Here is a 26,445-nt window from a genome sequence, read left to right as displayed (position 1 = left end):
TCAGGTCTAAGCTAAGCACAGTAATACACATCTATAAACCAACATCCCACGAGGCTGAGGCAGGAGGATTACCGTTTCAAGGCCAGTCTGGGTTACATGAGACACTGTCTCAAAATGCCATAAGAAATAAGAAAAGGATAGAAAGGAAGAAGAAAGGAAGGAAGAAAGGAAGGAAGGAAGGAAAGAAGGAAGGAAGGAAGGAAGGAAGAAAGGAAGGAAGGAAAGAACAGAGACAGAAAACTGGTTAGATTCCCCAGTATCTGAAAGTCAACATTCAGCAACTATCTTACCAGAGACACAGCCACATTGTGAAAGTTCATGTGGATCTATTTGCACTTCTACAGTCAACACAGTCACTCAAAAACAAGTCCTGAAACCTTGCAAGACAGTAGCTTGCTTTTCTCTAGAATACTGTGCCCGGATACAATTCTGCACAAATACAATTCCAACTTCATCTTTTTAGTTTCTCTAGCACAAATTCTAATTGTTCTTAATAAAACCTGGAGTCAGATATTAGGGGTGTTAGGAATATTTTCTAACATGAGCTCTCTGCCAGCCCAAAAATCCCAATCCCAATCAAGTTAATTCACAACAAGCCAAATTAAAGGATATCCAGGTTTCCCGGTTTAATGGGATTTCTGTGCTCTCAGGTGGCCCCTGAGGGGATTGGGAAGCTGCCAACACGATGGGGTGGGGGAGGGGGGCTGTAGGGAAGACCAGTAAGGACTTTCCAGGGAGCAGTTTAAATAGACTGGGGGAGGGGTCAAAGTTTTGGCTGGTACACGGGCAGGGCCTCCAAAGATGGAGGTCAGAGACGGGGACTTACAAGGGGGTGAAAGCTGAGAGATCAGAGAAGCAGTGCAATCACTAGAGAGACCTTTTACCTCTACCGAATTCTCAGACTGAAAGGGAGATCCTGTCTTCAGACTGCCTCCTCAGACTGCTTCCTCTGATTGCATCTTCAGACTGACTGCTTCAGCCTTCTGCCTCAGACTGTATTGAGCTCTTGTCTCCTCCCACCTTATATTCCTCTCTCTGCCTAGCCTGTCACTTCCTGTCTCCATTTCCCTGGTGCTGAGGTTAAAGGTGTGGGATCCCAAGTGCTGGGATCACCTTTGTGTGAGCTCTTTTTCTTTTTTAGACAGTTTCAGTTTTGTGTAACTTAGGGTGGCCTTGAACTCACAGAGATCCCTCTGCCTCTGTCTCCTGAGTCCTGGGATTAAAGGTGTGTGCCACCTCTCCCTGACCTCTAGTGGTTCAGCTCTGTGCTCTGATCTTCAGGTAAGCTTTATTTGTTAAAACATAAAGAAAATATCCCTACAAGTTTCAAACACTGAATGGTAGTTCTCTCCTTGACAAACCAAATAAACAGAAGCAAAGATGGCACAGATGAATCTACAAAGCTGTTGAAATAAAATAATGTAGAAAAGACCCATTACCAGATGTTGATTGTGATGGCTGTTCTTGGCTGTCAACTTGTCTATTTCTGGAATTAACTAAAACACAGACTACTGGGTGTACCCATGAGGGACTATTCTTGACTGAATTATTTGAAGTGGGAAGACCTACCTTAAATCTGGATCTCTTGATGTAGGAAGATTCACCTTAAACCTGGGCCACATCTTCTGGTGGCAGCCTATATAAAGGACATAGAAAAATGAAGGATTTTGCCTGCTTGTCGTCACTCTAGCAATTGAACTCTGGCAAGTTCAATCCTTCACTGACTAGTATTAGAGACTACTTTACTGGGAGTCGGGTATATGCTTTAGACCAGCTAAGACAGTCAGCCTTATGGCCTGAACAACTACTGGATTCTTGGACTTTCCATCAAGGGGCAGCTATTGTTGGGATAGTCAGACCATAACCTGAATATATATTCATTCTATCAGTTTCGTTTTTCTAGAGAACCCTGACTAATACACTGATTTATTTACTTATTTAGTGATTTATTTAAAGTACTACTTTTACCATTTGTTGCTGAACATGACTTCACCTTGATTCCTAGAACAGAATAACCTGGAAAGGGACTCCAAGACAGGTGGGAAGGAGAAACCGCGGAAACAATAGGTCATTGCCTTTAGCAACCTGAACATAAAGGCTTACAGCTGCCAACTTTGAACTCTTAACTTTTAATGTTAACATATGCTTTTGAAAAGCTCCAGACATTTCAAATCACATCCAGCACCACTGGTTCTGTTCCTACTGGTATGGCCCAGGAAGCAGTGCTTAAAGCATTTCACTGCTTTGCTAACCCAAAGTACCAACGTGCAAATTCCTCCAAACAAAAGCATGGTCGGGCCTCTCAAAACAATACCCAAGTCTCTGGAATCATCTTGCCTTAGTTAAGGTTTTATTGCTATGTAGAGACATTATGACCATGGCAACTCTTATAGAGGAAACGTTTAATTGAGGGTGGCTCACAGTTTCAGAGGTTCAGTCTATTATCATCATGGAAGGGGGCATGACAATGTGCAGGCAGACATGGGGTTGGAGCTAAGAGCGCTACAACTTTCAGACAACAGGAAGTGGATTGACTGAGGGAAACTTGAGAAAAAGAGACCTCAACGCTCACCCCCACAGTGATACACTTCCTCCAACAAGACCAGACCTACTCCAATAAGGCCACACCCCTTAATAGTACCACTCCTCTGGGGGCCATTTTCTTTCAAACCACCACATCTTTCATGGGTTGGGTAGATACCTTAGTGAATTAACATTCTTCCTGCAAAAGCATGAGGACCTGAGTTCAAATCTCTGGAACCTACATAAAAGCTGGACACTCAGCACAAATGTCTATAATCCTAGTACTCCTACTGGGAAATGGGAAGTAGAGGAAAATCCTAGGAAGCTCAGGAACCAGCTACCATAGTGTATATGGAGGAAAATAACAAGAACAACAAAACTGTCTCAAACAAAGTGAAAGGTGAGGACCAACTCCAGTGATTATCCTTTGACTGCTACATGTGTCCTGGAGAACACACATGCCTGTGTTTACACACACACACACACACATACACACATACACACACACACACACATACACATACACACATACACACACACACATACACATACACACACATACACACACACATACACACACACATACACACACACACACATACACACACACACATACACACATACACACACACACACACGCACACACACACACATACACACACGCACACACACAGAATTTCTGTAATTAAATTTGGCCACATCCAAAGTCCCTCAATGAGTACCAGGAGCTGTGGAAAAGAATGTGTTTCCTATCTGCTTTGTGTCCCTATGCACATATGCCTATGATAAAGTTTATTTATAAATTAGGCACAATAAATAGCAACATTAAAATAATAATAAAATAGAACAATTTTGATAGTAAACGAGAATGGAAAGCTATACTTGGATGGCTCTTGCTCTTGACATATGTAATTGGAAGTAATCTTAAGGTCATTTTTCACTCACTCATTCATTTATCCAGAACTCACTGTGCTGCGCCAGCGCGGGCTGGAACCAAGAGTCTCAGCGGAGGGTGTCCAGGTTGAATGAATGCACAGAGCACAAGGTTGAGGTGGAACAGCTTCTTTATTGTTCTGCTGGGGCTAGCTTTTACACCATGGCACCAAATGAGGAGGGGGCTGTGAAGGGACGGTAACCTGACCCCAGCAGGGATCAAGGAAAGGTCACCATGCACTCAAAATTCCTTTCCCAACTCCAGGAGCTGAGGGAATGTATTATGTTTTTCTTTGCAGATAAGCACCTCAAATGGGGGCAGGGATATGTAACTCCCACATCAGCTGTGCAGTTATGCAGTTCCCACATCATTGAATATTTACTGTGCTGAAATCACGGCAAGAGCCTTTAGAGTTCAAAATTTGAGCAACACAGAATCTTTCTATTTTCAAGGAACTTAAGCTATGTCTTGACCTCTATCTGGTTTTTTTTTTACCTTCTCTGGTTTATAGAAAAAGTAACAAAACTGAGTACTAATTGCATACTAAAGGAGGTTTTTATTTTCGACCAACAGCAAAAATGGGAACTAGTCTCCTGAATCAACTTCTCAAGCTGGAGAAGGTTGTAGACCTAAATAAATGAGATTAAAGGAATAGTCTGATAGATAGAAAGAGTGTGCACAGACTTTCTTTTTCTGCTTTTGGTCGGTAGGGGATTAAGAGGGCATTTTAAAGGGATTCAAATGCCCCTTCTTTACTCCTCTCCCATTGCCATCTTGGCTGTTATCAATTGCAATGGCACTGCTCTGTCTGCCATTTAGCACACGCAGGGACTCATTATAGTGGCATTAGACAGGTGTGGGAGGTCCTTCAGACTGTGTGCTGCTTTTATTGGTTAATGAATAAAGAACTGCTTTGGGCCTACAGCAGGGAAGAGCAGAACTAGGCAGGGAAAGTGAAGCTGTATGCTGGGAGGAAGAAGGGCGGAGTCAGAGAGAAGCAATGGACCGCAACCAGAGTCAAATGAGCGTAAGCCACTGTCACGTGGTGATATACAGATTAATAGAAGTGGATTAAACCAATATGTAAGAGTTTGCCAATAAGAAGCTAGAGCTAGTGGGCCAAGCAGTGATTTAATTAATACAGTATCTGTGTGGTTATTTCGGGGCTGAGCAGCAGGGAACCAACAAGCACTATCCCTCCAACATTAGAGTATGGAACATCATTCTGGAAGACATCTTATATCCATCCAGTTTTTATCTGTCCATCTAAAGAAGGCCTTCTGAACTTCAGGCACGCTGTTTTAAGAGACAAGCAAGATTACAATGGAATAGAAGTTCAGCTGGGCCAAATAGATAGAGAAGATTTCTGTAAATTGGAGGCCAGCCAGAAACAGGAAACCCCATCTCAAAACAAACAAAAAATAACGAATATTTTTACTTTTTTATACTTTTTTGTTTGTTTGTTTGTTTTGGTTACTTATCTTTTTACTAAAATAACCTCCCATTTTTCTTTTAAGAACACAAGTTCTCACACACACATACACACACACAAAATTAGCCAGGTGTTGGTGGTGGTGCACACCTTTAATCCCAGGAGGCAGAGGCAGGTGGATCTCTGTGAGCTTGAACCCGACCTGGTCTATAAGAGCTAGTTCCATGGCAGGCTCCAAAGCTAGAGCAAAACCCTGTCTTCAAAACAAAAAGCTGGGTTGTTGTGGCACATGCCTTTACCCCAGCACTTGGGAGGAAGAGGCAGGCAGATCTCTGTGAGTTCGAGGTCAGCCTGGTCTACAAGAGCTAGTGCCAGGATAGGCTCTAAAGTTACACAGAGAAAACCTGTCTCAAAAAACAAAATAACAACAACATAACCAAAAAGAAAAAAGAAAAGAAAAACCCCCACAAGTTCTCTCTCAGCACTAAAAAAATGGAAAATAACTTACACCACATTTTGCAAAACAGGATGTTTTTCAGCAAGAGTTCTAATCAGACCCTTGTGTTCAAGAAAGATAAAGCCACAGTTGTTTTTTTTTAACAATAGCCTTAACTACACTATCAAGAAAATTCTGACACTCTTTCCTGCCCCAACCTCACCCTTCCTTCCTGCCCCTCCTAACAGTCTTGATAACTCCCACACTGTTGATAAACTCCTCCCCGCAAAAGACTTTACAAAATTCATATGCTAGGCTGGAAATGTACTTCAGTCGGTACATAACTTGCCTAGTGTGCATAGGGCCCTGGGTTCAAGAACGATGGTACATACCTTGGTGCATAGTGGTGCATACCTTTAATCTGAGCACTGGGAAATCAGAGCAAGGAGATCTCTGTGATTTTGAGGCCAGCCTAGTGTACAAAGCAAGTTCCAGGACTACCACAGATACAAAATGGGACCCTGTCTCAAAAAACCTTGTATCAAAATAAAAGGAACAGTGGTACATGCCTGCAATTACAGCACCCACAGTCAAGAATTCAAGATCCTTCTCAGCTTCAGAAAGAGTTCAATGCCTACCTAGCAAACCTGAGATCTCCCCTTAGGCAGCCAGAGAGATGACTCAGAGTTAAGAGCACTGAATGCTCTTGCGGGGGACCTATATTCAATTCTCAGCACCCACAGAGTGGTTCATAAGTGTCTGTAACTCCAGTTGCAAAAGATCTGATGCCCACTTCTAGCTTCTGTGGGCACTAGGCATGCATGTGGTGTACAAACATATTGTAGGACCCAGCCATGACAACAGAGACCCAGGTCTCAGTAGTTTTCCCTAAGGCAATACCTGGTTCCAAGAAAACCCACAAAGTGAGACCACCCAGGTACCACCCAGGAACTTAACATTCCAACCATTGTAGACAGGATCACCTGCTGGCACACACTCATTAGTTTTCAACAGGACACCCAAAGACAAATGTCAGCCAATCAGAGGTCCTGAACCTTAGAAATTGGTCACCTCTACTTTTGTTATTATAAAAATCCAACCCCAGCTGAGCTCGGGGCTCTCTGATCACTCCAATATGTCAGATACAAGGAGAGTCCAAGTTTGTAAACTTGTGTAAGAATAAAGGTTCTTTGCTTTTACATACAGGACTCGGTCTCCTAGTTGGTTTGGGGGGGAACTTTGTGATCTGGGCACAACATTATATAAGTAGGCAAAATATCCATACCATAAATAACATATAAAATAATGAATGAACACAGGAAGTGGAGAGATGGCTTAGCATTTAAGAGTACTTCCTGCTCTTGTAGATTTCCTGAATTCAGTTCCCAGGTCCCAGCAAACACGTTGGGAAATTCACAACGGTCTGTAACTCTGGCTGCAGAGTGTCTGATGCCTTCTTCTGGCTTCTTTAGGCGCACACAGAGAGAAAGACACACACGGGCACACATATGCACATATTAACAAATAAACAATAAGTCTTTTAAAAATACAATTCAAAGCTGGGCGGTGGTGGTGCCTGCCTTTAATCCAGGAGGCAGAGGCAGGCAGATCTCAGTGAGTTCAGGGCCAGCCTGGTCTATAGCCAAGACAATCAGGATTGTTACATAGAGAAACCCTGTTACATAGAAAAACAAACAAAAAAAGAAAGAAAGAAAAGAAAACAATTAAATCAATAACTTAAATTATAATTAAAATATTAAAATGCTAATAAAATTCAGTCCATTTACCAATTTCATTTGTTTATTCCCCTCCCCTCTTTCTGGTACATTTCCAATAAATTAAACTAATTTCTTAAATGGTGATTTTATAAATAGGAACCACCAAGCTTGGCCCAAATTATCTGATTTTTTATTTTACTGTTTTTTGCTTTTTGTTTTTTTAAATGGGCTTTTACATAGCCCGGACTGGCTCTGAACTTGCTATGTCAGGTCCCAAAACTGAAGAAACTCAGAACAAATCTGCACTCAGGAGCCTATTAGCATACAAAGTGCATGCTAGCCAACACTGCTGCTGGAATCCTGGCTGCTCAGCACTTCCCATTCCGCCTTCTACCCCAAACCTCTCCAGCCCAGGGGCTTTGCTTCCCTTCTCTTAGATTCTCTTTCCTTTAAAAGCCTGGCATTTCCGCCACCCACTCTTGGTCCTCTTGGCGCTCTTTCCTCTCTGGCTGCCCCGCCCCCTTCCCTCTCATGACCCGGTTCAATCTCCTGGCCATGTTTAGTCTACTATCTCTCTCTGCTCTGGACTCTCCTATGGCTGTACTCTCATATCTACAGTAAATACCTGCTTTGTAGCCTTACCTTGTTGTTGGGTCCTTAGAGGACAGGCCTTCACACCCCCACTTGATCTGTTTTGCACTCTTGGGGTTGGTTGAAAACAGGAACAAAAACAGGAACAATCTGTTGTTCTCAGCAATGTTTTTAAGGATGTTTACCTCTCAGTCATGTGAGTTAGAGTGATGAGCTTCCTGCTTTTGCTGACTCAGCCTCCCCTGCTGAGGGCTATATATACTGTGTGAGAAAGTGGATAAAGGCTTGTCTGCAGAACCTGAAGTTGTGCTGTGTGTGGCCGTGCTGGTGCAGCTCCTTGCCATCATTTCCATTCACTGTGTAGTTGAGAATAACATAACTTCTGATCCTCCTGGGCTGAGATTAATCCTGGTTGAGACCCAGGACAAATAGTTTTAGTAACATGTAGGTCAGAAGAATAGGAAATAAAATGGTTTGCCTGTAACTGGGCTGTGGTGGAACACGCCTTTAATCTCAGCACTCGGGAGGTAGAGGCAGGTGGATCTCTATGAGTCTGAGGCCAGCACGGTCTACAAGAGCTAGTTCCAGGACAGACTCCAAAGCTACAGAGAAACCCTGTCTCAAAAAAAAAATGGTTTGCCTATCTAACACACAAACAAAATCAATTCTTCCTTTCCCACATTCTTCTTTTTTTTTAATTTCTTTTTTCTTTTTTTCTGAGAAGGTTTCTCTGTGTCACCCTGGCTGTCCTAAGGACTCACTCTGTAGACCAGGCTGGCATCAAACTCACAGAGATCCTCATCTTTGCCTCCTGAGTGCTGGGATTATAGATATGCACCACCACCCCTGCTTCATAATGTTAAAAGAGCTTTCGTTTGACTGGTTTTTGAAACAAAGTTCCATTCTCTAATTCAAACAGAGCTCAAAATAACCCTGTAACTCAAGTGGGTTCCAAACTTGAAACAACCCTCCTGCCTCAATGCTGGGATTACAGACATGTACGACGACAACTCTCTTTTAAGTAGAACATCTTGTGTGTAAACATCCTGGCTTTGTACTTGATGAGCTCTTGGGTCGATCTCATCATCTTGTCTAAATGTCCTGACCTCTTACTGCAGTAAGAGAAATTTCAAAGAGAAAACTGCCGTATATATTTCCTGAGCTATTTCTAAATTTAACGGTGCATATGAAAAGTCTTCTGCGCGGCCAAACTGAGCACTGGATATTTCCAGTACCAGCAGTCAGGGTGGGGGCAGGGAGCTCAGATAGTGTGAAGTAAATAGCAAAGCTCTGAGGTTCCTGTTTTGGTCTCACATTCTGTCAACCAGGCTGATTTCAAACTCATAGAGATCAGCCTGCCTCTGCTGGTACTAAAGACACGTGCCTCAATGTAATGGTCTGTCCTGTCCCTTTAAGGGACAAGACCCGCCCACTTTCTCATGGCCCGCCACGGTCTCCTGCTGCCACTCAGGGACCTGTGGCATTTTACTTTTACCATAATACTCATGCCTTTCCTAAAACCCCTTTTCGAGTCAGCTATCTGATCAACTCTGGGAGTACCGACTTTCTTCCCCTTGATTTAGGTGGTTCAGGTTGGGATTCCAATAAATGATCCTTACTTTATCTGTGTTGTTCCGAATGTGAGAATGGCCTCATTACTGTTTCACCGTGATAAAATTGTGGGACCCAGAACAGCTTGACCACACTGTTGCCATGACATTTAATAGCTAAATAGTACCTGAGTATCTCCAGGCAGCACTGAATTCCAGGAATTCACCACCCAGGGAGGGCCAGCATCTAAAGGGAAATATCTGACATTCCAACCATTAGATAAGATCACTGGATGTCCCTGGGCCCAGCACACACCTACTCCCCTTTTGTCAAGAAACCCCTAGACAAATGTTAACCAATCAGGGTCATGGACCCTGAAAATCCCCTTACCCGAAACGCCAGGCACTCTCTACTCTCAACAGCTACCTCAGACAGATGGGGAGTCCAAGCTCAAACCTGAAGAAAGGCTCTTTCCTTTTGCATATGGATTTGCGTGGTGGTCTCCATGGTGTTCTTTGGGTGGGGGTGGGAGGTAACCAAGATCCTATCATCTAGTATTAGTCCTTGGTTTTTTTTCCTTTTATTGAAAATAGACTATTTTCTCATATAATACATCTCGATTACAATTCCCCCTCCCTCTATTCCTCCCAGCTCCTTCCCATCTCCCGGTGCAGATCTACTCCCTTTCTGTCTCTCCTCCCTTTCTCGCTCCCAAGCCATCTTGGCGGCTGGTCTTGGTTGGGGGCTTTCCCGCACCTAAGGCAGGAAGATGGTGGCTGCAAAGAAGATGAAAAAGTCTCTGGAGTCGATCAACTCTCGGCTCCAGCTTGTTATGAAAAGTGGAAGTACGTGCTGGGATACCAACCGACTCTGAAGATGATCAGACAGGACAAAGCAAAATTGGTGATCCTCGTCAACAGCTGCCATATTGGCTAAAATTGGTGGTGGCAATAACACTGAGTTGGGCACAACGAGTGGAAAATACTACAGAGTATGCACGCTGGCTGTCATTGAGCATGCCAGAACAGACTGGTGAAAAGTAAACCAGGGAAGTTTTCCTTTAACTTTACCAGAGCTCCTTGAAAAAATAAAAAAGAACAAAAAAAAAAAAAAGACTTCTAAGAGATAATAAAATATAGTAAGATAAAATAAAAATTATCATAATAGAGTTGGACAAGCAAATAATAAGGAAAAGAGACCCAGGCGATAGTGGTACATGCCTTTAATTCCAGCACTCAAGAGGCAGAGACAGGTGGCTCTCTGTGAGTTCAATCAGGGATCCCACTGATTTGAACACTTGGGAATTCCACAGAAACACTGCACTGGGAGCTGTGAGACATAAGCAGAGGCCCTAGGGCAGACTCATGCTGGCACTGCTTCAATCTCTGTGAGTTAATATGAGCTTTAATCGTGTTGATTTAGAGGATTTTCTTGGTGGCCTCCATCCCCTCTGATTCTGTTGGAACATAGAGTCCAAACACTGAGGAGGAGTTGCCCCCAGAGACTGTCTCTCACACCACAGCTGACGTAAGAGCATGAGGATTTTATTAATTCTGTCATGACAGGGCCCCTCAGCATTCGGGAAGCCGAGAGATCCTGAATAGCTGGTACAGGCTACTTTTAAAGGAAAAAGCCACAGAAACCAAGGGAGTTGTTCTTTGGCAATTATGATTGGCTTATTTAAAAGGGCTATTACCAATAATTGGCTGGAGAGCAGTTGCCAGATCAGATGAGGTAAGAGGTCACTTTGACCCCATTTCCCAGGGGCTGAGTCAAAACATACGTGTGTGTGTGTGTGTGTGTGTGTGTGTGTGTGTGTGTGTGTAATTATTCAGGAACTGAGTCAACATCTTAAAGGTTATCTTGCACCAATTTCTGGAGAATATTCACAAAGACTCGGGGAAATGGAAAGTACTCAACGTTTCAGTACACACATGTGTGGCTGTTAGGTCCTTTGTTCCCCGGGGGCGGGGAAGGGGGGAAGCATTACTGCTGAGACCAAGAGGGCTCAGAATTGTCAGAAATGACTTTAGAGTTATTTTAGAGTTCTACAAGACCAGTAGCTTTGTTTCACCCTAGGTCCCTGTGCCATTTAGTCTATGGTTCTTGGTCACCTAAGCAGTGGTGCACTCCATCTCATGGAGTGGACTTAAGTCATCAGGTATGAGTTCCATCTCATGGAGAGGGTCTTAAGTCAGCAGATATGAACCTGAGGGTCTTTAAATCAGTCAGGTATTGGCTGATTACTCCCACCATTGCCCTAGCATATCTTGCAGGCAGGATGCCACTGTAGATCAAAGGGTTTGTGGCTGGCTTGGTGTTTACCTTTCTCTTTTGTTGATATGAGAATGTGACAATCAGTCCTAACCTGATGGGCCCCGTGTTATTGCTTGCTCAGGGGAAAAAAACAACACTCTTTCTCAGTCATTAATGACACTTTTTTTTTTCCAGAGTGGTTTGGTCTGTGTAATACTTTATACGTGACTCTCCTATGAAATCTAAGGAACTTAATTTGGTAGCCATTGACTTTGTTTTGAAATGCCTATGAGATCCTAGTGGCCTGCAGGTGTTATGGCTGTGAAATAAAATGAATAAAATGGAATAAGAATGGTGCTGCTACTGTGAGGTAATTAACCACTTGGTCTGGCTTTTGGACAGGGATGAAATAGTCTCTTTACTGCTGTGTAATAGGGGTGAGGGACAACCGAGGAGAGTAAAGCAAGTGTCTCTCCCCCTGTGGATTCCATAGAGCGTGAGATAATTGTGATACCTACCTATGATCTCCACTTCAGAAACCCTTCCTTTAGCCCCGTCTTTTTCCTGACAGTAAGAATAAAATTATGCTGGGCTGTGGAAGTGCAACCTTTAATCCTGGCACTCAGGAGGCTGAGGCAGGTGAATCTCTGAGTTTGAGGCCAGCCTGGTCTATAAAATAATTTCCAGGACAGCCAGGGCTATAAGAGTACACAGAGAAACCCTGTCTCAAAAAAAGGAGAGGTAATAAAGAGGGAATAAAAAAAGAAAGAAAATAAAAAGGAAAAGGAAAAAAAGAATAAAGATCATTTAATCTAACTTTGAATTGAATCTAGAGCATAGGGAAGAAGGCTCTATGTAGGTACCAGCTCATCCTTTCCAGGTTCAAGGAGTTGTTCTCTTCAGCAGCAGAATCATGCTGTCAGTTTGTGGAGAGCAACCTGTGTCTTAGCAACTGCCCGAGTTATTTGGGGATTCCCGTGGGACCCCATTAGTCAACAACTCAGATGTAATCTAATCCCGATACTAGAAGCTTTATTTGTTGTAAAAAAAAAAAAATGGCCAGTTGAGTCTCCCCCATTATGTGGTAGTTTCATTTAGAATGCCTTTATATATGTATATGTTTTAGAAAGTTTGCACTATATTAGGTTTCCATACTACCCCTCAAATACCCCTCAATTACAACTGATAATTGTAATTGTACAAATGTGTGTCTCTCCTCACATTTCCTCCCTTACCCTGCCCCCTTGATCCTTGATCCTCCTGTTCCATTCTCCTCCAATGATCTGTTCTATTTCCCTTTCCTAACAAGATCTATCTGTACACTTTTGCTACTTACTCTACAATATTCCTTAAAAAAATGATGGCATGTCCCCCCCCCCCGCAGGCTCGCAGAGCAGCCGCTAGTCCCGGCAGAGACAGCTGTGGGTCCCTGCAAGATCCCTAGGGGCCATGTGAACAGGCGGTGAGCTCACAGAGCAGCGGGAGTGCATCCCGGGCAGGCTGGTCCTGCCATGTGGCTGGGAGAGCAGGCGGCGGATAAAAGGCTTACAAGACATAGTAAATAGACATAAAACTAAACATAAAGCTGAACATTTATTACTTAAAGGACAGAGAGAGACAGAAAGACGGAGGCAGAGGAAAAGAGTGACATAGAGGAGACACGTGTGCACACGCCAAGAGAGAGAAAAGAAAGAGACCAAGATGGCATGAGAGATCAGAAGTCGCTGGGAGTGTGCGTGGCTTGCCCCTTAAAGGGACCAGAGACCAAAAGGAATAACATACACTTTTGTTACTTACTCTAGACCTACCTACCCTCTGTGGTTCTATGGAATGTAGTAGCTTGGTTATCACTGAGTTAGCAGCTAAGATCCATATATAAGCAAATACATACCACATTTGTCTTTCTGGATTTCGGATACCTCACTCAAGCTGGTCTTTCCTAGTTCCATCTATTTGGAATTAGAAATTTGGCTGGAAATTTCATGGTGTCATTTTGTTGTTGTTGTTGTTGTTGTTGTTTGTTTGTTTTTCAAGATAGGATTTCTCTGTGAAGCTTCGTAGCTTGTTCTGGAACTCATTCTGTAGACCAGGCTGGCCTCGAACTCACAGAGATCCACCTGCTTCTGCCTCCCTAGTGCTGGAATTAAAGGTATGTGCCACCACAGCTGGGCCCATGGTGTTATTTTCTTTTTTAAACAACTAATATTTTATTGTCAAATATACCACATTTTCCTTATCCATTCTTCTGTTGAGGGACATCAAGATTATTTACAGTTTCTGAATATTATGTATACAGTAACATTGAATATGGTTGAGCTAGTGTCTTTGTGGTATGATAAAATGTCCTTTGGGCATATGCCCAGCAGTGGTATAGCTGGATCTTGAAGAAAATCTAGTCCCATCTTACTGAGGAACAGTCACACTGATTTCCATAGTGGTTGCATAATTTTGCACTCCCACCAACAATCAGAGTGTTCCCCTCACTCCACATTGTCACAAGTGTGAACTGCCATTTGTTTTATTGATCTTAGCTACCATTGTTAGACCAGCAAGCACCATTTGTTGAAAATACTATGTTTTCTCCAGTGTGTGTATTAAGAAGCCAGAAGTTTCTATATTAAAAAACAAAACAAACAAACAACAAGTGTTCAGGGCTGGAGAGATGGCTCAGGGATTAAGAGCACTGGCTGCTCTTCCAGAGGTCCTGAGTTCAATTCCCAGAAACCAAATGGTGGTTCACAACCATCTATAATGAGATCTGGCCCTCTCCTCTGGCGTGCGGTCATACATGGAGGCAGAATGTTGTGTACATAAATAAATAAATCATATAAAAAAAAACAAAAAAACAAGTGTTCATAGGTGTGTGGATGTATGTCTGGGTGTGCAATCTGATTTCATTGATCAACTTGTCTGTTTTTGTGCAAATACATGCTGTTTTTATTATAATAAATCTATAGTACAACTTCAGGGAAAGTTTTTGGGTCCAGGGGTGGGGGAGTCATGCAAAGATGGGGACCAACGACCAAAGTCTAATAAAGCAGAAGCAAACTTTATTCCAGAAACCAGATTCCAGGAAAAAATATAGAAAAATAAGATTAAAAGAAAATCTCCCTGGGGCACAAAAAGCTTACCAGCTAGCTGAAACCACAGCCAGAGATGGATTCTGTAAGGCTGTGGCAAAGGCAGGTTTCTGAACCCATCTTTTTTTACTAGGGACACCAGGCATTAGGTCGGAACAAAGGAATTTTTACAATCTCGAGGTAAAAACTCTGATACAGATTGCCTTACTTTACAATTTTCATTAACAGAGTTTTTCAGTTGTACTTAATCTATTGTCTTTCTTGGTACTTCCAGGTGGTGTTTACTGAAGCCCTGTGGTCTACCCTTTGATGCTGCCAGTTTCACATAGCAGGGATAGGGTGTAACCCAGATGTCATATATCTATCTTCTAAAACTTAACTTAGCTCATATCTGTGTTAATCAAGGATGGCGTGCGGTTGGGGGGGGGGGGGTTAGGCTCTCAATTTGCATAGACCTGTGGGTTATAAAGCGGAATAACCCACTGTTAGAAGTTAATCCTTAAACTGCTGGGAAAGCTGCCGACAGTCTGCTCTCATTCTCCTAGGCTTACAACTTTGTATTTCTTTATTTCTACATTCTTAGTTTTTGAATCTACATTTTTATATTCTTATTCTTGGACCCTTCGAGGTCATACCTTCAGCAGTTCTTCTATTATTCAGGATTGTTTCAGCTATCCTGTTTTGTGTGTGTGTTTCCATAGGAAGAGGAGAGTCATCCTTTAAAGATCTATGAACAATTGAGTTGGAATTTTGATGAGGATTGCACTGACACTGTAAATCGCTTTTGGTAGGATGACCATTTTTAACTATGTTAATCCAACCACACTAAGAATTTTGTTTTCATGACTCCATTCTTGGACCATGTTCCAATAGGTTCTATTTCCTCTTCCAGGTCTTGAACTGTTTCATTGATTTCCTTTCATTGTTTATTGAATGTTTGTGTTTTCAGACATTTCTTTAAGGGATTTATTCATTTCTGCTTTAAGGACTTCTATGATATCCATAAAGGTTGTGTTAAGGTCTTTTTCTGGTGCTTCAGCTTTGCTGGCATATGCAGGGCCTGCTGATTGAGTTGACTGGGCTCTAGTGGAAACATAGAGTTCTGACTGTCATTGTGCTTCTATGCTTGTACCTAGGTATCTGGGCAGGAAGGTTATAGTTCTGGGTGCTGATATCTGGTCTTGTCTTTGCTGGGTGAGTGTTTTGTTCCTTGGTTTCTGTTTCTTCTCTGGTTCTTAGGAGAGTGTGGTGACTGTGTACGCCTGATAGGACATTCTTCCAGAGTCCTGGTAGGTGTGGCTGTGGAATATAGCTGTGGAAGAAGTTCCTTTACAGACTGGGGCCAAAGAATGCCTCAGAAATTTAGAAATCATGCAATGCAACAGATTTCATGTGAGTGATTCATAGGGGGAGGCTGCCTCTGAGTGGAGGAGGCAAAGAGAGAGAGAGATGGACCAGCAGAGACAGAGAGGGACATAGAAAGAGAAGAGAGACAAAGAGAGCAGGCAATGATGGTGGAAATCTTTTAAGGGTATCATGTGTCACATTTGGTGGCTGGTGATAATGTGACTCCTGGTGCTGAGTCACTGAAGGCAGACTGGGGGTGGAGGTGGCGCCTGGTTCCTAACAGAGGCCCCTGGGAGTTCTAGGTAAAATGTGTTTCTACATATTGGGAGCTGACACTAGGAATGGTGATGAGTTGGGGGGCGGGGAGAATCGGGGAGGCTTACAGGAAGGAGGAAAGCAGGTGTTCCATTAATCTCCTGGGTTGGAGGCTAAGGCTGAGGAGAGGCCACGAAAGAAAGTCTACTACAGAGCTAGAAATGAGAATGGGGCATTGGTCTTGGAGGAACGGAGGGGGAAGTGAAGACCTGCAGTTATCCTACCTGCTTCCCTGGTCAGAGAGGATTGGGGGTTCCTAGGAGTGCCTGTTGGAGTTAGGGGCTGGGACAAAGCAGTGGACATGTGTGGGAGGTTAGGGTTTGGCTTGGAAGATCTGTGTGATCCATTGGAGACGGATGCAGGATGGACAGGGAACCCAACAGGTGTGCTGCAGAACTGGAAATGAGACTAGACTTAGGGATTGGGTTTGGAAGAGCAGAGGGAAAGGTGAAATCTGCAGTTAGCTTCCCTGCTCCCCTGGCCAGAGTGACCTCTGAATTCCCAGGGAGTTCCTGCTGGAGTTGGGGACCCAGTCCTTTGGTTTTTTGAGATTGCACATTGTCCTGAATGCCAGGTTGGCCTCAAATTTACTTCGCAGTCAATGATGGCTTTGAATTCCTGATCCTTGTGTCTCTTCCTCCCGAGTGGTGCAATGATAGGTGTGTATCACTATGCCCAACACTATCAGTTCTTGTTCAAGTGAAGCAGGAATACAATTTTCTTCCTTGCATACTTTACAGACTCAGTATGGTGTGTATGTGTTTTTTCCTGAAAGTTGAACAGAGCCTTGTGCATGCTAGACACTCTCCCAGCCTTTTTGAGACAGGGTTTCTTTGTACAGCCCTGGCTGTCCTGGAACTCACTCCTCACTCTGTAGACCAGGCTGGTCTTGGACTCACAGAGATTTGCCTGCCTCTGCCCATGTTACAAAAACTCCCAAACAAGATCACCACAGAGCCCGTATCTGATGCAAACATGCAAGTTTATTGATTACAAGTTTGAGCCACTGACCAGCACTCTGAAACACAGTGGGTGGAGGAGAATGGCCTCAAGCCTTCAGGGTAAGGGGTCTTTTAAAGGCAAAAACCACAAGCAGGGCAGTACGTGTGTGTGTGTTTCAGGATTGGGTAAGGGTAATGCAACCTTTGAATTCATTGGCTAGGGTCTAGAGGAATTTACATTGTCGGGTTAACAGAAAAACCACAAGGACATCTGGAGCCTTTGTGCTGTTTACCAAAGTTTCTCATTGGCTGGCCCACCTGGGTGAAGCGGTCTTGACCAGGGCCCTGGTAATTCGTGGTCTTTCTTGGAACTGTTTGTGGTTTTTTCTGGAACCAGGTTCAGCCTCTTGGTCAAGTCCTGTCTAAAATGGAGTCTGTCATGTTCCTTCAGCTTCATAAATTCCTTAAGAATGCTGGCTTTTATCTAAGCACCAGAAATCCTCCTATAGTCCAGTTTGAGCTGGGTCTAGACTCAATTTTGGAGCAGTTTGTGGGCTTGCCTTTTGATGGTCTGTGTGTGTGTGGAGGGGTATGCTTTGGACCTCACAAAAGAGAAATTTAACATAAAGATATTTAGTAAGCATACTGAGGGTCAGGAAGAAACAAAAGCAAACAAGTGTGAAACAATGGAAAAGGTAGGGGTTGAGGGTATTTTATCAGTTAGAGAAAACGGGACTGGAGATACCAGGCAGAAATAGCAGGTATTCAGACAGACCCTGTGAAACAGCTTGAAGTGCAATTTACTCTTTGAGTCCCAGGTCCTCCTTAGAAGTCAGTAAATGTACCAAATAATAACTGTGTAATAGTTAAAACAAAACCGAACATTAAAATTACAAAATAAACACTTGAGATGTCTGATGTTTTTCCTTAGTCTTTTATGAAAGGGGCAGACATGCTCTCGGGGTCACTGGGACTGGGAAGCTTTTTGGAGTCTCTGTTTTGGCTTATGCCATGTAGTTACATTAACCAAGACTGAGGTAAAGTGATGTGGCATTTTCTTTTTTTTTATGATTTCATTAGCAAAGATAGCGGTCAAGTCACATGATTGCGTCCACCTTAAAGAAGGCAAAATGACTGCAAACCATCTGGTTGCTTTTTTGTTCAAGGTGAGTTCAACTGCATAATAAAGTAAACCCATCCCATCCTGGGTACAAGTCTGTGTAGGATCCACCATCTCACCCAGCACATGCAGATAATTACACGTTTTTCTTTAAAAAGATGCTTTAGTTAAGTAAGTATGGCTATAAGAGGAGATTGGACCTATGCCCTACACAGATAGGCCTAAAACAACAAAATAAACAGAGGAAGAAATTTTGTTTTTTAGTTTGTATACAACTAGTTTCACAGCTTGACTTCTCACAGAGTTGCAGAAGAGACAAGGGAAGTGGAAAGAGATAAAGGTGGTTTGTCTCCAGGTGGTGAATCACTCTCCAAATCTCCCTAAGGAATGTCACCAGCCCAGTTCTGGCAGCTTCAGGTCACTGTGTGCCTCTCCCTGCCACAGAGTCAGGGGACAAGCTTGACTTTTTGTTGTCTTTTACAGCAGTTGTTCTTACTATAGATATTGCCCTACAAATAATAGTAGCCCGATGTGGAAATAGTTTACCCCTAGCTGTCCTGACCAAGGCTCTACGACCTACTGAGCTATTCTGACTTCCTTTTTCCTCTTTCAGAGTCAGGAGGCCAGCTTGACCCAGGACAGGGATTTCAAGGACATTTTGAGACGAACAGGCTTGAGTCTGAAATAAAATGACCAAATCCCATCTCCACACCCAGTTTCTCAGCGATCTTAAAAAGCACAGGACAAGCCGGGCGGTGGTGGCGCACGCCTTTAATCCCAGCACTCGGGAGGCAGAGGCAGGCGAATCCCTGTGAGTTCGAGGCCAGCCTGGTCTACAAGAGCTAGTTCCAGGACAGGCACCAAAAACTACAGAGAAACCCTGTCTCGAAAAATCAAAAAAAAAAAAAAAAAAAAAAAAAGCACAGGACAATTTTTGCCAATACAACCTCAGAACTGTTTTTTTGTTTGTTTGTTTGTTTTGTTTTTTGTTCTAGGCAGGATTTAGGGGACCTCTCAGTAGGAAAGAGGTCAGAGGCCACAGATCTCAACTGGTCCTTTTGTGTCAAGGAGTGTGAGTGGGGTCTAGCATATTTTTGCAATGTATAAAATTTGTGAAAGGGAGGAGGTACTGTTTTTGGAAAGTCAGTCTAGTGGTATTTTCATTTTAGTGACATCATCAACCATGAGGTTGAATGGTGATAAGGCAGAGACCTTGGTTCCTTGTGTTTTGCCATCACACCCAACAAAAGGATAAGGGTTCAAAGGACAATGTCAATTTAAAAGGCAAGTTGAAGCACACTCACTGCAAACAGAAAGTTTATTCTAGTCACAGTGATACGAATGGGCTTGGGAACCATATCTTCTAGTTGTCTAGAATAAGTGCTCCACAACGGTGCCTGTGAGACTGGTTTCATAAAGAGCTTAGGGTTATCTTATAGAAAGTCAGTTTTGTCAATTACCTCGGTTAAAAAGAAATTGGGCTGGCAAGATGGTTCAGTGGGTAAAGGTGCTTGCTGTCAAATCTAACCATCTGAATTCAATCCCTAGATTCTGCATGGTGGGAAGAGAGAACTGATTCCTGCAAGTTGCCCTCTGACCTCTACGTGTGTCTTATGGCATGTACCACCCCATCTATAAATAAAAATATGCACGTTGGGGGGAGGTTGCTGATTTGTCATGTACAAACTGACGTAAGTGAGAAAGGGCTTTTATTAAGATTATTGTTATGACACCAAAGTCTTGATAGAAACAGCATGCTGGTCAGAATGACCTAGGTCACCTCTGTCTCATACTACATATTTTTTCACTTGAGCTGAAGATCTTTCCTGGACTTGTTCTTACACATTGGGAATCCAGCGGGGGGGGGGGGGGGGGGGGGGGGTGTAGAGTGGGGTGGTGGTGGGGTAGGGGGAGTGAGGGGGTGGCTCACGCTCTCAAGAAGATACAGTAAACCACGACTCTCTATTGTTCACTGTGTTTAGATACAAATCTGTTACAGTTGTTTGACAGACACCTGCAGGTTGCTGCCCAGGTCCACCCCTCCTGCCAGACTCATGCCAAGGCCAGCCTGCAGAGGGTTCTCCAGATATGCTAGCCCCTGCACCAACCAAGGATGCTAACTAAATGAGTACCTACAGGTTGACTTTACCCACATGCCCACTCATAAAAAACTGTTTATCTCCTAACTTGTTAACACTTTTACCTGATGAATAGAGCCATTTCCTGCCTCCAGGGAAACAGCAGATGTGATGGCTCCTGTATTCTTGGACCACATCATCCCTGTTTGGCATGTCATCATCCCTCCACGCTCCTGGAACTTCACTGCTGCCACTGCCTTCTCTGCCTCCTCAAGGATGATAGTTAACCGAATGCTTCTCCACTCATACCTCCTGCTGAGTATGACTCCTAATTTTCTCTCCCCACGTTGTTCTGTGCCTGCAGGAAGTACCCAAACTTGGACTAGCACCTCTATACCCAAGGAGTCTGAGATGTTTAGGTGGAAGTCCTACTGGCATCCATATATACCCAAAAAGGTTGGAATGTTTGGGATCTCCAGCTTGGGGCTCCATTCTATGCTAAACCCACCTTCAGTGCATCAGGTGGTGGCCCATCCCCTGGAGCTGCCCTTTACAAACTCCTCACTTGAGAAAAGTCAGCCCCTCCTTTGGGCTCCTCAAGACCACGCCTATAGGCTGCTTAAGACCTGGTAGCCATATTTGCCACGGTGAAGCATGATTAATAAAACTCAGGGTCAGAAATTGGGGTTCAACCTGAAAATCTGAAAATCAAAACAGCCAGCCATTGGCTCTTACCTCGATCTCAGTCTGACATGGTGATCCTGCCTCCTGGTGAAAAGACCCCAACTCATTTCAGTTACAGTTATGTCGTTTCGCAAAGGTTCACACAAACAAGCTCAGTTCAGGGAAAGGTCCCCGGAATGCTGAGCAAAGCAGGATACCTGAGGTCAGAGTGAGGACAGCCTTATCGGGCTGCAGAACAGGGGATTTATGGTCAGACATCTGGCAAGATATCCAGGACAGCCTTATCAGGCTGTAAGGCAGGAGATTTATGGTCGGACATCTGGCCGGAGATGGGAGTAAAGACTACAAAGACGACCATATGTGCTTAAGATAGAATCAGGTAAGTTATCTGGTTTCTTTGATCCAGGCCAAGGACCACGAGACCTGCCCTCAAATTCACCCCTCGCCTCATTCAAACTGGCCAGTGAGATCCCTGTAACCACGCTTTTATTTCTGTACTTTGCTTCTGCCTATATAAGTTACCCCAAAACACAGCTCAGGGTGCTCAGTTCTCCATGTGACTGCAGTACCCACAGGCCTGTGAACAATAAAAATTGCCTCTTGTTCTTGCATCCAGTGGCTCTCGGACTTGGTTCTTGGGCACGGGTCTCCACATGTAAAAGACACCCTTTGGGGTGCTCTTTCCTTTCACTGGAATCTCAGAAGGAGGCTGTGTGACAGCTGTTTAGCCTTGTCTTATATTCCTTTCTAGGGCTGGGATTAAAGGTGTACACCACTGGGGTTAATGGTGTGTGTCATTGTGGTTACTGGAATTAAAGGTGTGTGTTACCATAACCTGATCTTTAGGACTGACCAGTGGGACTGTTTTACTTTCAGAACTTCAGGCAGTCTTTATTTATTAAGATACATTTGAAATGTCACTACACCACCTCTGTGCCCTCCTGAGGGTCACCCAGGAGTTCTTTGCTCTGTTCATTAAACCTGGATTTATTAATTTGGTTTGACTGGCTTATTATATCAGCTGCCGTGGATCTTCATTGACCAGGCACTCAAAACTTAAAACACTGTGCTGTTGTTAAAACCTCTGTTTGTCCTGATTTTTAAATTACAAGCATAAATAGAACTTTGTAGTGAGTCTGTTCAGAACAAGGGTCAATATTTCTCAACTAATTAAAATCACATCAAGGAGAAACCAGTAAGGGAAACGACAGCTTAGCGTATGGCTGCTGTGATGCTTATGGGTTCAAGAAATACCCTAATTTTGTTTTGGTAGTTGGCAAGTCATGAGGAGGTTCCATTACCTGATAATATCACGACCCAGAGGATATACTTTGGTTTGACGAAACTGGATTTCATCCTTTGAGACTTTATCTTATTTGTTCATTTTACTAGCAAGTGGAAGCATTCAGTTCCTCAAGACTGCCTGGGAAGAAGAAGAGAAGACCTGCTCATCAGTCATGTATGACTCATTCTCTCTGGGTCACAGAGGAGACAAACTGACAGACAAAGATCAGAGAGGTTATACTATGAATTCTTGGGCTGATTCTGAAATCTTAACTTCTCTTTTTGTTTAGGGGATTTAGAAAGTGCTTAGCTAGGTCCTGGATAGTAAAAGAAGGCAAGGTGAGCAAGTCATGAATAGCATTCTTCCACGGCTGCTTCAGTTCCTGACTCCAGGTTCCTACTTTGGCTTCCCTCACAGATGGATTTATAAGTGATAAACCCTTTACTCCCCAAGCTGTTTTTGGTCATGGTGTTTAACAGCAGAACTAGAAACCCTAACCAAGACATGAATCAAGATCTCTACAAGAGCAACAAGTATTTTTATGCACTGATCCATTTCTGTTGAAAGACCCCTGGAGTTGGGAGACTCTCAAGTCTTGGGATAACACGACCTCCCAAGAACTCACGAGAGACCGTCCTTGCTGAATCACACGAGGTTTATTGACAGGAACCAGCGCACTGGGGCTGAGACTCATATCTCACACCGGTGTAGAGGAGTTCGACCCCAAGTAGCTAGGAGAAGGGGTATTTAAGGGAAGAAATCACAACTCAAAGGGGGTAGGGAAGGCGTCATTGGAAGATTCAGAAAATACCAGTGATAATCACAAGCGGGTAACTCCCTGTTTCTCAAGATTGTTCTCAAGATTATAATCTAACTTTGTGGTCAGCCAGTTCCTGGAACAAAGTCACTGAACTGGCTAACCTAGATTTTTGGCTCTACTCTTCCTGCTAGGGCAGGGGGTCTGGATTTATCCTGGTCTTTCACTGCAGTCCAAAAATAAAATTTTCAAAGCTTCAGTTTTTTTAAACATTATTTATTTATTTATTTATTTATTTATTTATTTATTTATTTATACAATATTCTTTCTGAGTGTATGCCTGCAGGCCAGAAGAAGGCACCAGACCCCATTACAGATGGTTGTGAGCCACCATGTGGTTGCTGGGAATTGAACTCAGGACCTTTGGAAGAGCAGGCAATGCTCTTAACCACTGAGCCATCTCTCCAGCCCCCAAAGCTTCAGTTTTTAGCGAAGAACTATGCTTAACTATGCTTTAGCATGTATTAGTACTTTTTTTCCAATACTTTGAGAAGAATGTGTACCATGTATAACTTAATGGTGTTAAAATTCCTTTTTATTTTATAAATGTTTTGTTAAATGAGTATGAAAACAATTTGAGGAAATTGGAGGGTTATCTTAATATAGGTACTACAGTATATGTTTGTGTCTGCGTGTGTATGTGCACATGTGCTGTGTGTCTGCCAGTCTGTGTATCTGTCCATCTGTCTGTCTATCTTGAGATAACCTCCTAGTATTACAGAAATAATATGCCTTCCCAATGAGAAATCACCTTACACACTTAGAGATTAACAAAGAAAAAGTTCTTTAATGGTGTTTGTCTAGCCTAGGATAATGTTCAAAGAGGAGTTGATCTCTAATAAAAAGACTTTACTAATCTATATACACTATAGGTTTATGCATTTTATATGTGCTGTCATCCTTAAATCTCTTTCAGTTCCCAACCCCAAGTTACATTTTGAGCAATTTTAAGCTAAGCAGACACAGGAAACTACCAGTCTGGCCACTTGGACAGATGGAAGATTTATACATCAAATATACTGCAAGTGGGTTTTTTTTGCAGAATTTTGCTTTTCTCAAAAATTGAGCGTTTTATGGCACCCCAGGACTTAATGCTGTTTGTGAGCCTGTGCTTAGCTACAAGAGGAAGATGGAGTCAGCTGGCCCTTATCACCTAGTACCACACTTCTGGATGTAGTAAGTGTTGAGACTGTGGTGTGAAACTCCATCTTCATTTTCAAAATTATATTCATTATTCATGGTCTTCTGTATTTCGAGGCTCAGGTCTCCAATTAACCCCTTTTTGTTAAATACAAAGAATGTTTTCTAGTTTACTTATATGACTTTAACAGTGAAAGACTTTGGGGCACCTCAGCATTACTGCACCCCCTTCCTGGGAACCAGGATCCTGGTAACCAACCACACATGCACTGGAGCTCTGAGTACTTTCCATCCCCTTTGCAGTCTTTCTTCTATAGACCCAGACCCTGGACCTGGGGTGAGACGACCTGCAGACGACCTGCAAGTGTTCCTCCTTGTTCAACCAACCCAGCAACCACCATATCATTGATCAATTAGAGTTAGCTGACCATTGAATGAACTAGTCAAAATAGTTGATAAATGATTTCTGGACTCTCCCTTTTGATTCTGTACTACCCTCCTTAATCTGTGCTTTTTTTTTTTTCCTTTAAAAGAGCCTGTAATAGTCAAAGCAGGGGTCCTTCTCCTCTCGAGACTGAGGAGCCAGCAAAAATAAAAATTCTTCTTGCTATTGCATCAACCGCGGTGGAGAGTGTCTCTTGGGGCAACCTCCTCTTTGGTGGGGCTTTAGGGCCCAACAACAGAAATGAATGTTATGCCCAAATCTGCGAAGTCCCCCGCTAGAAGTCAACAGGAGAAGGAGTCGTGTATATAAAAGCAAAGAACCTTTATTTTCTGCAAGTTTGCGAACTCAGTCTCTCCACATGTCCAACATTTTGGAATAAACAGAGTCCTGTGCTCAGTTAAAATGGGGTTTTATAGTAGTAAAGGTGGGGGTGAAGGGTTTCTGAGGTTCAGGACCCCTGATTGGCTGACGTTTGTCTAGGTGTGTCCTGGTGAGTGTGTGCTGACAGGTGGTCGTATCTACAGCGGTTGGAATGTTAGGCATTTCCTTTGGGTAGTCTCTTTTTGGCTGGTGCTCAGGTAATCTTAGATTGTGGTTCTTCCTGCAACCAGGTATTGCTTCAGGGCAAACTACTGAGACTCGGGCCTCTATTAATTTCATCAATGGCTGAGTCCTACTCTGGCAGGTGATAATGATTGGAAGTAAAGAACTTCCTTTGGGTGATCTGTTCATACTTAGCATATCATGAACAAGTTTTGCTCGTGTCTTTTCCTTTATGGTGCCATTTCTCATAGTTCTCGATTGTTCTAGTGTCTTCAAACCTTCTCCTTTGTCACGTCATCCAACATAGGAGTCTTTCAAGACTTGATCCTTGGTGTCTTTTCATTTTGATACTGTGACAGGGTAAGGATGCAGAAGTTCCTCTATCTTGTATTATTGCTGAGACCATTTCAGGTTTGAATAGAATTCGATCTCTTTTATGTAAAATCCCATAAAAAATTGCCCAACTTGCCCAGTTTGGTGGTAGCATACACCTTTAAGCCTAGTACTTAGGAGGCAGATGCAGGTGAATCTCTGTGAGTTCAAGGCCAGCCAGGACAGCTAACGCTACACACAGAGAGACCCCGTCTTAAAAAGCAACAAAAATTACCCAACTTTATTCTAGAAACCCTAGGTCAAGATGCCCTGGTTATCTTATTTTAGCTTCTGTTAACTGCCTGCTCACACAGACTCCCTCTGGCTAATTAGCTTCTGTTAAATTGCTTGCTTTTGGTTCCCCCACCCCCTGCCTCCAGCAACCTTTGAACCACTGTGCTCTGCACACTCAGTGTCTCATTACCTGAATATATTCCCAACTGTCAAGGACAAAGACTTTTAATTGACATAAACATCTCCCGAGTAGCCATCTCCGGTGAGTTCTCTGTCAGCATACAGAGGAAATCAGGGACCCCTTTGAGGGCTCTTTGTTTCGTTTATAAAAGAATGTAAGGATGAACTTGAATGGAAACACAAGGACAACTTTTCTGAGTTTCAAAGAAAAACCATGGAGCAGGCAAGCTATAAAACCTCGGTAGCTGCCTAGAGAAGAATGAAGGAGAGAAGGGAAACGCCATTCCTTTTAAGCTGGCATGGAGGTCAGATGTGAGAGATAAGCAGCCACCTCCCGTGGAGGTAGAGTTTAGAAAAGAGTAAAGAAGGTCAAAACCCTGGGGGGGGGGGGGGAATAACCCAAAGTGTTAAGAAAAACTAGCT

At 43.3% G+C, this 26,445-nt stretch overlaps 2 long non-coding RNA genes across 2 annotated transcripts in view; one reads left to right on the top strand and one right to left on the bottom strand.

Moving 5' to 3' along the window:
• Positions 1-19,902, top strand: part of LOC148122525 (uncharacterized) — a 58,089-nt gene extending 38,187 nt beyond the window's left edge. Inside the window, exons 3-4 of the long non-coding RNA XR_015737391.1 lie at positions 18,205-18,290; positions 19,793-19,902. This is a non-coding gene — a long non-coding RNA (uncharacterized LOC148122525). The remainder of the gene's footprint in view (positions 1-18,204; positions 18,291-19,792) is intronic.
• Positions 5,723-7,847, bottom strand: LOC146895361 (uncharacterized). Its single transcript, XR_015000794.2, has 2 exons — positions 7,686-7,847; positions 5,723-7,000 (listed from the first exon to the last, which is right to left on the bottom strand). It is a non-coding gene; the product is annotated as an uncharacterized LOC146895361 (long non-coding RNA).
• Positions 19,903-26,445: the final 6,543 nt, after the last annotated feature.

This window comes from Myodes glareolus, chromosome 3 (assembly GCF_982192425.1).
Source record: "Myodes glareolus chromosome 3, mMyoGla1.1, whole genome shotgun sequence".
NCBI classification, from domain to species: domain Eukaryota; kingdom Metazoa; phylum Chordata; class Mammalia; order Rodentia; family Cricetidae; genus Myodes; species Myodes glareolus.
The sequence above is the reverse complement of the archived record's forward strand: the minus strand, read 5'-3'. Positions and strand labels throughout refer to the sequence as shown.